The following is a 13584-nucleotide window of genomic DNA, read 5'->3' on the forward strand; positions in this document are numbered from 1 at the left end:
TAATAAACACTGATCAGCTGCAGGTTTCATTACTAACAGTGTAATTAGACTGAAGGGTTAATTAGATGAAGAGCAGCAGATGTTGAGTATAAACCACTGTATTCAGTCCAGGAGAGGATCTGAACAGTAGTTTTTAAGAACTACTAGCTACTTTTAAGATGTATTTAGTCTGTGATTACATGTATTGTGATAAATATCATGTATCGCAAAAAAAATGTAAATATCATAATCTAGTATTTTTACCATGTATTGATATCATGTATCGACCAGCCCTATTTCAGAGCGAGTTTGAGGACGCAACTGAGGTATGCTTCCCGGCCCTCCCATTACCCATAGTTACCCTCCCTCCCTCTTAGCGATAGGAGGACTGGGTCCACTTCCTGTGTCCGAAACATTGCATAAGAAAAATCTAATCAAATCAAATCAAATTTTATTTGTCACATACATAGTAATACACAGTATAACTCTGCCCACATCAAAGCTATTCAATAAAGATCTAAATTTAAACTTAAACTAAACCTTAACTTAATGAAATAAAGTGCAAACGCGCAAAAAAAATAAAAAAATAAAAAAAGTTAAATTTAAGTTAAATTTAAGTAAAAAAATAAAATATAAAAATATAGAAATATAAGAAGCAAAAAATATACAGATGAACCTTGTACAGTAACTGTATTTGTTTTATCTTTATGCAACATTTGGAAACACCAGCTGTTCTTATCGTTACACTATTTACACATTGCATGATAAATGGGTCAGTAGGAATGGTCTGCAATGTCTTATTAAAAGCTTGTGTAATATACACACGTTAACATTTAATTATGCGTCTTTTGTAAAGTTGCCACTGTTATATTTTTCACTTCATAATTCCCTGATACTGACCCAGATGTGCTGAACCCTTCGAACCCTGGGTTTATTATTCCGTTATTGATCATAATGCAGAAATTACTGTTAAGTATGTGGTTACTTTTTAGCATATCTTGTGGAGTTCCACAGGGTTCTATTTTAGGGCCTATAAAACTGATGTAAATTATGACAGTAGAGCAGTTTTGAGGGTGAATACTGTGTGGGCCTATTAAGGAGTTAAATGGTGTGTAACCAGCAGAGGAAGAGGCATCTTTCTGTGTGTGTGTGCTTTGTCCACACTGTCAGGATTTGGCCTGCACACATGCACACAAACACAAACATATGACATATGCGGCGTATGCTACATGTGGAACGGCGCCCGCACTGGTGGTTTTGTTGAAGATCGCAATTAAATGGCATCAGTGTGGATTGCCCTAAGCTGTCTGGTGGTCTAATCTGTGTGTCGCCGCATGACCCTGAGCCGATCAGGGCTTTGTCCAGATCTGCTAGCCTCTCCCTGCTGAATAACAATGTCCTGCAGCAACCTGACAGCTCACCTGCAGTGGGGGAGCAGCACACGGTACTACAGGCCTTTCTAGGGATGGTCTAAACAGAGGCATATGGGCAGTGTTGTAAAGGTGATGTTGTCTATCCCTAGGTCATTTTTACGTAGTGGTGGGCAATGTGGCCACGTGTTGTCATTATCCTGGGTATTATCTTTACTCCCAGGTGCCTGAACACCTGCATGCTTTATAAAACCAGTATTGGACCAGTTATAGACAGCCTGTCAATAGCCGCCTGTAAACAACCACCTGTAGAGTCAAGGACTCTTATATATGTAGTGTGGTATATTTGCCCAGCTGGGGAGTCGAACCCATGTCTTCTACTGGGAATGTGGTGTTGTTACCTGCTAGGATGCACCAACCAGTATCAAATTATACTGTATGCTTATGTCCAATTATTTATGGACACCCTTTCTAATGAATGCATTCAGCTACTTTAAGTTGCACCTATTGTTGACACAGATGTGCGAATGCACACACACACAGCTTGTCTAGTCCCTGTAGAGAAGTACTGCCAATAGAATAGGACTCTCTGGAGCAGATAAACAGGGACCTATTGGCACCATGCTGCCTAATACCAGGCGTGGGCTAGAGGGGGTACAAAGCCCCCCAGCACTGAGCTGTGGATAAACTGGGTTCTCTGGAACAATGGTTGGTGCTCTATCCACTACTTTTGGGATAAGTTGGGGAGTTGGGGAAGAGGTGACCTCCTCACAGCAATGCTCCTCAAAATCTAGTAGAAAGCCTTATGCAGTGGCAAGCAATGGCACAGTCGAGACAGATACTCCAAAAAAAGCAGGATGAATCATTTTAATACCCTTTATTTCAGAAGAAACAGTGAATGAACAAGTGTCCAAATACTTTTTTTTTTTCATATATGCACATTTATGCATTTTTGGCATGCCTTTAGTGGGCACCAATCAAATGCCGTGCTCATTGCTAGGCCTGGGCTACTATAGCTATTAGAGAGGCCACATTTCATTGGATGTGTCGGCCTGTGATTGGCCCTGGGCTGCCAGACTGAGAGGTCAGTCACACAGATTCATCACTGGCCGGAGCGTCAGTGTGTGTGTGTTTCTTTGTTTGTTTGTCTCTTTGTGTTAATGTGGCCTGTGGATAGGTCCCAGAACATGTGTTTGTATGAGTGTGTATAAGTGAGTGAGTTAGTAAGCTGTTTGTGAGTATGCTGACCATGAAAGTGAATGAGTTTGTGTGTGTGTGTGTGTGTGTGTGTGTGTGTGTGTGTGTGTGTGTGTGTGTGTGTGTACTGTGTCTCTGTCCCTTCAATACTGTATTGAATGCACGGAAGCAGAGTGCTGGTGTGTGTGACTTTGTCCCTGCCTGTCCCAGAACTCGTTCAGCAATCTATAGCTCAAATGAATAGCAGTCCAACACAGCATAGCAGCTGCATATGAACATTGATTGCTCTCCCGAACCTATACTTCTTCTTATTACTCTATGAATTGCATAAAGCTTCATAATAGGGCCGGTGTTCCAGGAGCTTACTGCAGACCATGGTTTTGTACAGTGATGAAATCCAGCACTAATGTGCATTTGTATTCAGGAGAGCCGAGGCGGCTGGTATAACTGGGCTCATGGTGCTGAGCCCTCTCTCTCTTTCAAAGACAATGCGACAATGTCGTTAACCATTTCAAATCAAATAATAGGCAGAAATATTGTATATATATATATGGAATTTATTGCTTACAGCAGTTTTTTCAAACAAAGTAAAACATAGAACACAATTATTTAGCCCTTATACACTGAGCTGTCTTTAAATTTAACTTCAAATTGAATTAAAATGTAGAAATCTGTGTGTAATGTTATGCACAGATACTCCACCAGAGAACAAAAAACATGTTCTGATTGTATTGTCTTATTTATGTAATTACTTTTATCATTAATTATTTTATTTGATTATTATTATATTAGTTTATTGTTTTAAATACATATTTTATATTATTGTTACTACAGATGGACTGATCAGTTGTTTTGGGGGGCGATCATTGATACTGATCCAGGACCAGGCTGGATGCCACATTAACTTTTCCAGGCATTGCTTGGTAACGCATCATCGTTCGAGTGTGGTTAGTGGGGTTATTGGCTCTGCTGTGTTCGATACCCTCTGTACTGGCCTGAGTGATGTACTCTCGATAGGGGTTTCCAGTCAGTAATGCTACAAGTCTTTACCGTGCTTCCCCCCCAAAAGGTGTGTTGCTACCCAATTTGCGTAAGCCATCTACTCACCCAGAGAGAGCAAGGCCAACTGTGATTCAATCCGGGTGTGCGTTAAATATTTGCAAAAAGCTGGGGCGAGGTGGAAAAACTGAAACTATGCCATATCAAGCCGGAAGTGGCCGGTGACTGGAGTAACGACCTGCCCTACAGATGGGCAGCTTTTAAAAAGGTTGCTTTCCACATGAAATGCCGAATCCAAAGCTGGTCTGAAAAATGCCTCTAGACTGCGATCTAGGATTGCACTCCCAGACGTAAGGTTGACATCGTCATGGTGGCACAGGGATGTCAGCCCTCATCAGGTGGCCCTCTACTCATCCTTCCCTTCCCTGGAATTTTTCCCAGTTAATCCGTTATTCGTAGCTCCTCCCAGCACTAGCAATGCTCCCGACACTCCTCCTAAGCATTAGCCACTGCCTCTTTTTAAAATGCAGCCAAAGTGGCATTGCCAGGCAGAACAGCTAATTGTGCTTTCTCAGACTCCGGCTGCCGATGGCAAAGTGGCATGGCTCAGGATTTGAGCTCATGACCCCCGGGCCATAGAGGTAGAGCATTAGACCGAGCCATTTAGAGCTCATTGCCTCAAAGCAGGCACTGTAATGGACGTAAACATGACTTTATCCACAGGCTTTTTTCTGCTGAAATTTCGTAATTTGCCCATAGCGTTTGCATAGCGTGGCTACTGTCTCAGTTCCTGTCTGCATTATGTTAGGCGGAGACATCAGACATCAGGGGCTGGTTTGGCTGGGTATTCCAGGTTTGGGTTAGAGCTCCAGATTTCCTCATCAGATAATGGAGGGTTAGTGAGCTGACGTGTGTTCTGTAGGGATACTCATTCCTGTGTGCAGGGCTTCACTCCTGAACCTGGACCAGGACACTGCTCAGCCTTCTAAAAACCCATCCTGGTGACGTACTGTTAATCTGTGCACTGACACGGCCTCCTCCTGTTCTCTTTCTGTGTGTGTGTGTGTGTGTGTTTGTGTGTGTGTGTATGGGTGTGTGTATGTGTGTTCCACTGGCCAGGCACTAATCCATCCCTTATTTTAGGACAGTGGTTTGTCCTGTGCTGGTTTTAAAAGCTCGCCTCCAGAATGAATTGAAATGACTGATAGAAAGTAGAGGTTCAGCTCAGAGGCATCATCTCTAAAAACCTGCATATCTTCCACTTCAGACCAGAGCCCACCGCCTTTCTACAGACCTACACTTTATGTCCAAATGTTTGTGGACACCCTTCTAATGAATGCATTAATGCTATTTAAGTTGCACCCGTTGCTGATACACATACAGCTTGTCTAGTCCCTGTAGAAAAGTACTGCCAATAGAATAGGACTCTCTGGAACAGATAAACATCAACCTATTGATGCCTAATGTCAGGTGTGGGCTAAAGGGGCATAAAGCCCCTGAGCATTGAGCTGTGGAGCAGTGGAAGAACTGTGTTCTCTGGAGTCTAGAACAGTTTGGATGGGCAGAACACTCTAGAATAGTTTGAATGGGTAGAACACTCTAGAACAGTTTGGAAGGGGATAACACTCTAGAACAGTTTGGAAGTGGATAACACTCTAGAACAGTTTGGATGATAAGAACACTCTAGAACAGTTTGGATAATAAGAACACCCTAGAACAGTTTGGATGGGGGAAACACTCTAGAACAGTTTGGAAGGGGATAACACTCTAGAACAGTTTGGATGATAAGAACACTCTAGAACAGTTTGTAAGGGGGAAACACTCTAGAACAGGTTGGATGATAAGAACACTCTAGAACAGTTTGTAAGGGGGAAACACTCTAGAACAGTTTGGATGATAAGAACACTCTAGAACAGTTTGGATGATAAGAACACTCTAGAACAGTTTGGATGGGCAGAACACTCTAGAACAGTTTGGATGATAAGAACACTCTAGAACAGTTTGTAAGGGGGAAACACTCTAGAACAGGTTGGATGATAAGAACACTCTAGAACAGTTTGTAAGGGGGAAACACTCTAGAACAGGTTGGATGATAAGAACACTCTAGAACAGTTTGGATGATAAGAACACTCTAGAACAGTTTGGATGAAGAGAACACTCTAGAACAGTTTGGATGATGAGAACACTCTAGAACAGTTTGGAAGGGGATAACACTCTAGAACAGTTTGGATGATAAGAACACTCTAGAACAATTTGGATGATGAGAATACTCTAGAACAGTTTGTAAGGGGGAAACACTCTAGAACAGTTTGGATGATAAGAACACTCTAGAACAGTTTGGATGATAAGAACACTCTAGAACAGTTTGGAAGGGGATAACACTCTAGAACAGTTTGGATGATAAGAACACTCTAGAACAATTTGGATGATAAGAACACTCTAGAACAGTTTGGAAGGGGATAACACTCTAGAACAGGTTGGATGATAAGAACACTCTAGAACAGTTTGGATGATAAGAACACTCTAGAACAGTTTGGATGAAGAGAACACTCTAGAACAGTTTGGATGATGAGAACACTCTAGAACAGTTTGGAAGGGGATAACACTCTAGAACAATTTGGATGATGAGAATACTCTAGAACAATTTGGATGATGAGAATACTCTAGAACAGTTTGTAAGGGGGAAACACTCTAGAACAGTTTGGATGATAAGAACACTCTAGAACAATTTGGATGATGAGAATACTCTAGAACAGTTTGTAAGGGGGAAACACTCTAGAACAGTTTGGATGATAAGAACACTCTAGAACAGTTTGGATGATAAGAACACTCTAGAACAGTTTGGAAGGGGATAACACTCTAGAACAGTTTGGATGATAAGAACACTCTAGAACAGTTTGGAAGGGGATAACACTCTAGAACAGTTTGGATGGGCAGAACACTCTAGAACAGCTCAGATGATGAGAACACTCTAGGACAGCTTGGATGATGAGAACAGTCTAGAACAGTTTGGATGATAAGAACTCTCTAGAACAGTTTGGAAGGGGATAACACTCTAGAACAGTTTGGATGGGCAGAACACTCTAGGACAGCTTAGATGAGGAGAACACTCCAGAACAATGAACAGGATATGACACTCTAGAACAGTGTGAATAATGTGCAATACTCTAGAACATTGAATGGCATGGGATATGGTACTGGAACAGTTTGGATTAGAACAGTGAATAGGGTCGGGTACTCTAGAACAGTTTAGATGAGGAGAACAGTCTAGAACCATGTGAATTATGTAAATGCCCTATAACGTTTAATGGGGTAAGACACTCTAGAACAGTTTGGATGTTCTTTGAGAGAAAGCACAGAAGAACCAACTTTGTTAAAAAGTTTAAACGGGTGCATTTTTATTTTTCTAAGGTTCCTTATGAGAAAAAATGGTTCTTCTATTGCGTCATCCACAAAACTCTTTGTAGCACCTTTATTTTTAGGGGTATGCGGTTCATTTAAGACCGGTTTGTCTTCTAAAAGCCCCTGAGGAGCAGTATACAAACATCTGAGATTGGGGAAAGTCTGAGGTGATGTTCCAGCTGCGTTTGAGAATGGTGATGGAGAAGATCACGGTTCAACCTCTATTATAAGGTTCCTTCTAAATAAGGATGCAATGAGATCAGCCCAGGCCTAAGCTGAGGGAATCTAATGGAGCTGACAAGTTCTAGAAACCATCTAAACCTCCTAAATTATCACCCAAACAGCAAGTGTGAGCCAGGTTGCTCAGCAGACTCTGGTTTCTGACACTTTATAAGACACAGATATCCATAAAATTGACTCTGGAAACTGGAAGCGCCTCACTCTTCCTGCAGCCCTGCGGAGAAAGCCACGCCCCAGCTCGCGGCTAATGGCTCGAGCCCTAATGGTCTGAATGCGGGCCTTGCCTCACCACGGCAACGCCTGCCATGGAAACAGTGGCCATGTGACCACGGAGTAATGAGAAGTGTGGAGGACACAAAAGGAGCCTCTTCAGAGTGCTATCCATGTGGAAGTAACCTGGGAGAGGAGCCCAGCCTGACAGCCTCTTGCAGCCTGCACTCGCAGGGCCTCCACAAGGCCTGGGCACAAAGCCTGTCACGGCTCTGGGGGAAGAGCCGAGGGCCAGGGCGTGTACCGAGACCCGTGCGGTGAAAACGAGGTTGAGGCCAAGCACTAGTGACAGTGTTGACCCACTAGGAGTTGACTGCTGCACATCGCACTGACCGAGATGTTGATAACGATCAAGTCAAACTGCGAAGACGTGTCTGCCTGCAGCCCTGGAACAGGCCAGTTGTCTGGTGATAGCATGGCTTTATGACTAAGACTGGTCTGTCTCTCAGATCCAGTGTGTGAATCTGCACGAGTTGGCAGTTTCAGGGCCCACTTCTACACATTTCATGCATTTGTGTCCCTGAAGTCCAGTTTTAACACTATAAACAATCGTAATTCCACATTTTCCACTTCTCTGTTTACGTTTACATGCCTTTAAGAGTGATATACGGTATAAGCGCAGACGTCTTGGGCATCGGAAAAAAGCTTCTCAAGTCCTTATAGAGAAGTACAGCCAATAGAACATGACTTTATTAAGCAGATAGACATGAACCTATTGGCCAGGGGTGGGCTAGAGGGGTATAAAGCCCCCCAGCAGTGGAAGAACTATGTTTTGTGGAATGATGGATGGTTGGTGCTCCATCCAGTATTTTTGGGATGGGATGATGAGGTGTGGTGGTGGGCTCTTGTTGCTGAATGCAATCCAATCCTCACAGCAATCTAGTAGAAAGCATTCTTCCCTGGACAGTGGAGACAGTTATTCCAACAAACTCTATATTTTGTAAATACCCTTGATTTCAGAAGAAACAATGAATAAACAAGTGTCCCAATACTTTTGTCCATATTGTGTATCTATTACATAGAAGTACACAGATTCTCAAGTCCCTATAGAGAAGTACAGCCAATAGAACATGACTTTATGAACCTATTGGCCAAGTGTGGGCTAGAGGGGTATAAAGTCCCCCCAGCATTGAGCTGTGGAGCAGTGGAAGAACTGTGTTCTCTGGAATGATGGATGGTTGGTGCTCCATCCAATACTTTTGGGATGGGTTGGGGAGTTGGGGATGATGAGGTGTGGTGGTGGGCTCTTGTTGCTGAATGCAATCCAATCCTCACAGCAATCTAGTAGAAAGCATTCTTCCCTGGACAGTAGAGACAGTTATTCCAACAAACTCTATATTTTGTAAATAGCCTTGATTTCAGAAGAAACAATGAATAAACAAGTGTCCCAATACTTTTGTCCATATTGTGTATCTTTTAATTATGTCTTGTTTGCCAGAATTCTTGAAATATTATTGAATAAAATGTAGTCAAAATATTTAATGGTGACAGGTTTGTCATATTAGAATCTATACTGTATATAAAATATGTACATTTATGATTCCAGATGTTTGAACAGTAGTGTATACTGCCATATTCTTGTAATACTACTTTATGCAAATAAAATATCACAAAATAACACTGAACACTTCAGCTGAAAAAGGTGTGCCTTTGGACCTGAAACCCTACACACTCCTGAATCTTTCATAGCCTCTACAGCCGCCGTGTGCCTGGCCCTTCACCTCTCTAATTGGCTAACATGCAGTAAGGGTTGCAAGACTGCAGGCATCGCCAGCCATAAGCAAGGGAACAGTCCTGTAGTGTTAACAGGGTCACACTCCACCTTGCGTGCACACACTGTCCCGTATAGACCCGTATATAGATACTTTCCGCAGGTTCTCAATGCCAGTGTACCCGATTCTCCACTCCTTCACTGTAGCCCTGGCAGAAACCTGCAGCCATTCTAATTCCAATTAAATTTCATTTAGCAATTACATTTACAAACAATGTCATCTCTGCCTTATTTTACAACCGGAAAATTGACCAAATACAACATTCAGTTCGTTGCACAGTTTGAAATTAATCATTTAATAAAACCTGGCTCATCCAGGTTTGCTTGCTCTGGCTTTCGGTCGACCTCACCATCGCTAAACTTGCAGCTACAGCGGCCTTGTTTTTTTCCCACCTGTTTTCCGAGCGACATCACCAATCCCTATGGCTCTCTTCTTATTTGTCTGTGTACTAGATAGACACAGAACAGAAATCTGACAGATCAGACACGTCGTAATTGCCCCCTCCTCCTCACCTCCATGTACTGAAACCCTGAAGGTCTATGCATTCATTGGACTGAATCAGACTGCTGACAGACAGCTGATCAACTAAGCTGTGCCCGCCCTGGATGGCGAATTTCTTAACCTGTTATACCGCCCAAGCCTAGCGTCCACAAACATTTGGACGTATAACACACTAGGATAGCCTCAAGGAAACATGCTTGTCCCAGTGATTTAGTACTGTACTATACCATATAATTACACCGTGATATACTATGATACAATAGGATACAGTACCACCTCATACCATATTATATGACCCCATACAATACAAAGACCCTGGGCATCTGCCACAGTCACAAAGTATTAAAGGTGTTTAACCACTGTCAGCATCAACGCCTAGACTGTGTAGGGTTATTACTTTCTAATCTCGAGGTGAGTGTGTGCTTGGAGGCTGTGATTAGACATCAGGCGTGATGCCCGAATCATTTTTTTGTTCGCTGATTGGATGTTAGTGTTTAGAACAAGCGATTGCTTATTGGTGTACGAATGTGGGGCAAATTGGATCTGAGGAGATCAAGATGCGTCTGATTTACTTGGCTTTTGATAGACTTCAAGATGAGATGCACCTTGTATACATGAAAAGGCTTGATTGCAGCTGTGATGTCCTGTCTGGATGTTTTCAGACAGGATGAGAACAGACATATTTGGAGCCCCCCTCTTCACTCGGCCTGCAGCATGGCAGTGTTTTGAGCCACAGACGTGTAAGAAAGTGCTGCAGGTGGTGAGGGAGAGCGACAGCAGGCGTAGGATGAGCATGCAGGGGCTGAAGTGTGCGTGGGCTGGGGACAGGTGTGTGTGTGTGTGTATGTCTTAGAGCTGCAGGGTGTGTGTGTGTGGGGGGTAATGTGTGGGCCGTAAAGAGATCTTAGTGTACTGATGTTACACATTTAATGCAATAGTGTGTGTGTGTGTGTGTGTGTGTGTGTGTGTGTGTGTGTGTCAGAGCTGGAAGATATATGTGTGTGTGTGTGGTGGGTTAATGTGTGGGCTGTAAAGAGGCCTTCGTGTATTGATGTTACATGCAGTTGTATTGAGTGTCTGTGTTGTGGTGGGGTTTAATGTGTGGGCTGCAAGACACTGGGTAGTCACAAGTAAGTGTGTGTATGTATGTATGTATGTGTGTGTGCATGTGTCTTATGACTGAAACAGTAAATTCAGTAAGATACACACTACCAAGCTAAAGATACATTTTGTTACATTTTATCACATTGTTGGTGTGGTATGCTATTACTGTGAGTACAGTCCAGTGAAATCCCATGAAGTGAGCTTGGAGGGGAGTGGGCCTGGGACAGCTTGATTTAGCCACCTCTTAACATAACCATACCACATCATACTATACTACACTACTCCTTAAAATACCATACCATGCCATAACATACCTTACCACATCATACCACACCATTTAGTACCATAACATACCATACCAGAAAACATCATACTATACCTTAAAATACCAAACCATATCACCCCATACCTTACAATTTCATACCACACCATTTAGTACCATAGCAATACCACACTACAGCATACCATACTATACCTTAAAATACCATACCACATCCTACTATACTATACATTACAATACAATACCACACCACACCACACCATACAATACCATGCCATACCATACTATACCTTAAAATACCATACCACATCCTACCATACTATATATTACAATACAATACCACACTATACCATACTACACCATACCATACAATACCATAAAATACCATACCACATCATACCATACTATACATGATAATACAATACCACAGCATAGCATACCACACCATACCATACAAATACCATACAATACCTTAAAATACCTTAAAATACCATACCACATCCTACCATACTATACATTAGAATACAATACCACAGCATAGCATACCATAACATACCATACCATACAATACATTAAAATACCTTAAAATACCATACCACCATATCATACCATACAAATACCATACAATACTTTAAAATACCGTAAAATACCATACCACCATATCATACCATACAAATACCATACAATACTTTAAAATACTGTAAAATACCATACCACCATATCATACCATACAAATACCATACAATACTTTAAAATACCTTAAAATACCATACCACCATATCATACCATACAAATACCATACAATACCTTAAAATACCTTAAAATACCATACCACCATATCATACCATACAAATACCGTACAATACCTTAAAATACCTTAAAATACCATACCACATCCTACCATACTATACATTAGAATACCATACAACACCATAGCATACTACACCATACCATACCATACTAAACTATACCATACCTTAACGTATCATACCACACCATACCTCATCATACAATACCATACTACACCATACCATACCATAACATGCCATACTTCACCATACCATACCATACCACACCATATCATAATTGTACCACTCTAAACTATACCACACCATGCCACACCATACCATACCATACCAATGGAGGATTATGATTCAAATCTAAGGTATATTATTTATATTGATATCTTCCGACATTATCAGTCATCTGAATTCTTATTCTTCTATAATCAGTATCGTCCAGAATGGTATCATATTGGCCCTATTATGTACCAGATGACCGTGTGTGTATGTGTGCCCGAGGCCATGTGGGTGTCTCAGAGCTGTGGGCCTCAAGGAGCTGAGGATTATTGTTGTGCCTCAATTATGTGTGTGTTTGTGTGTGTGTGTGTGTATGCAGCATGTGTGCTGTGGACGGTGGGCAGGTGTAGGTGGCCAGAGCCTGAAGGACAGAGTGACCATGGTGAGTCATTCTGTCATTTAAACACATCCCCACTCCATCAGCCACTCTGATTCTGCATTTACAGGCTGTGTGTGTATGTGTGTGCGGAGGAGTGATGGGGGAATTGGTGTGGGAGGTGTGTAGGCTGCTCCCTCCTCGAGTGTGTGTCGTTACAGTGTGCTGTTGAAGCACCGGCAGTGCAGCAGGATGGCTCACTGGTGTCTAATGTGGGCGGACCGCTCTCCAGAACACCCAAGGCCGCAGTGAATACACACATCGTGACTGATCTCCTCTTCATACACAGCTCTGAGCCCCTGGAGGCGTCATGTAGCGGTCTCTGAAACACACACACACACACATACATACTCTCATTTATTGCATTTGACGAGCCACCTAGATTGTACCATGTGTGCATCTGTTAGACTGCTGCATACCAGTGATATGGAGGATAGTCACCTGTGTGAGGGGTCAGTTGGTGCACACATAATCACCCCCATTATTTCTTGTTTTATATCATATTGTATAAGGTAAAAGGTAAAGGTGCACGTATTTGTCACTGTACACTGTACAGCGAAATGTGTCCTCCACATTTAACCCATCTGGTAGTGAACACACACTCACACACATGTGTTAGGGGCAGTGAGTACACACACACACCCAGAGCGGTGGGCAGCCAACTCCAGCGCCCGGGGAGCAGAGAGAGTAAAGGGCCTTGCTCAAGGGCCCAACAGTGGCAGCTTGCCGAGCCCAGGAATCGAACCCACAACCCTGTTATCGATATCCCGGCGCTCTAACCGCTGAGCCACCACTGTATGTTTTTGCTAATAATGAATAATGATGGGAAATAAAGAAATAATTAAATATAATAACAAAAAACTGGCATCAAATAAATTGTGATATCTAATGCAGTTGCTTTCTTTGAGCACCAGATTCTGCAAACACCAGCCCCAACTCGCACCCCACTCCAGCATGGTCATGTCTAGCCTCATTAGTTCTTGGGACAGCATGAATACAGTTATTCAGTTCAGAT

The 13584-nt window shown here is 42.5% G+C and overlaps 1 protein-coding gene across 11 annotated transcripts in view; it reads left to right on the top strand.

Moving 5' to 3' along the window:
• map2 (microtubule-associated protein 2) overlaps positions 1-13584 on the top strand; it is a 182557-nt gene that overhangs the window by 8048 nt on the left and 160925 nt on the right. The window contains exon 1 of one of the 11 annotated variants that reach the window (XM_072685423.1): positions 12557-12575. The exons of the other annotated variants lie outside the window; for them this stretch is intronic. The gene's annotated coding sequence lies outside the window, so the exon portion shown is untranslated. Of the gene's footprint in view, positions 1-12556; positions 12576-13584 lie in introns of those variants that run through there. 11 annotated transcript variants of the gene reach the window in all.

This window comes from Salminus brasiliensis, chromosome 8, assembly GCF_030463535.1.
Source record: "Salminus brasiliensis chromosome 8, fSalBra1.hap2, whole genome shotgun sequence".
Lineage (NCBI taxonomy): Eukaryota > Metazoa > Chordata > Actinopteri > Characiformes > Bryconidae > Salminus > Salminus brasiliensis.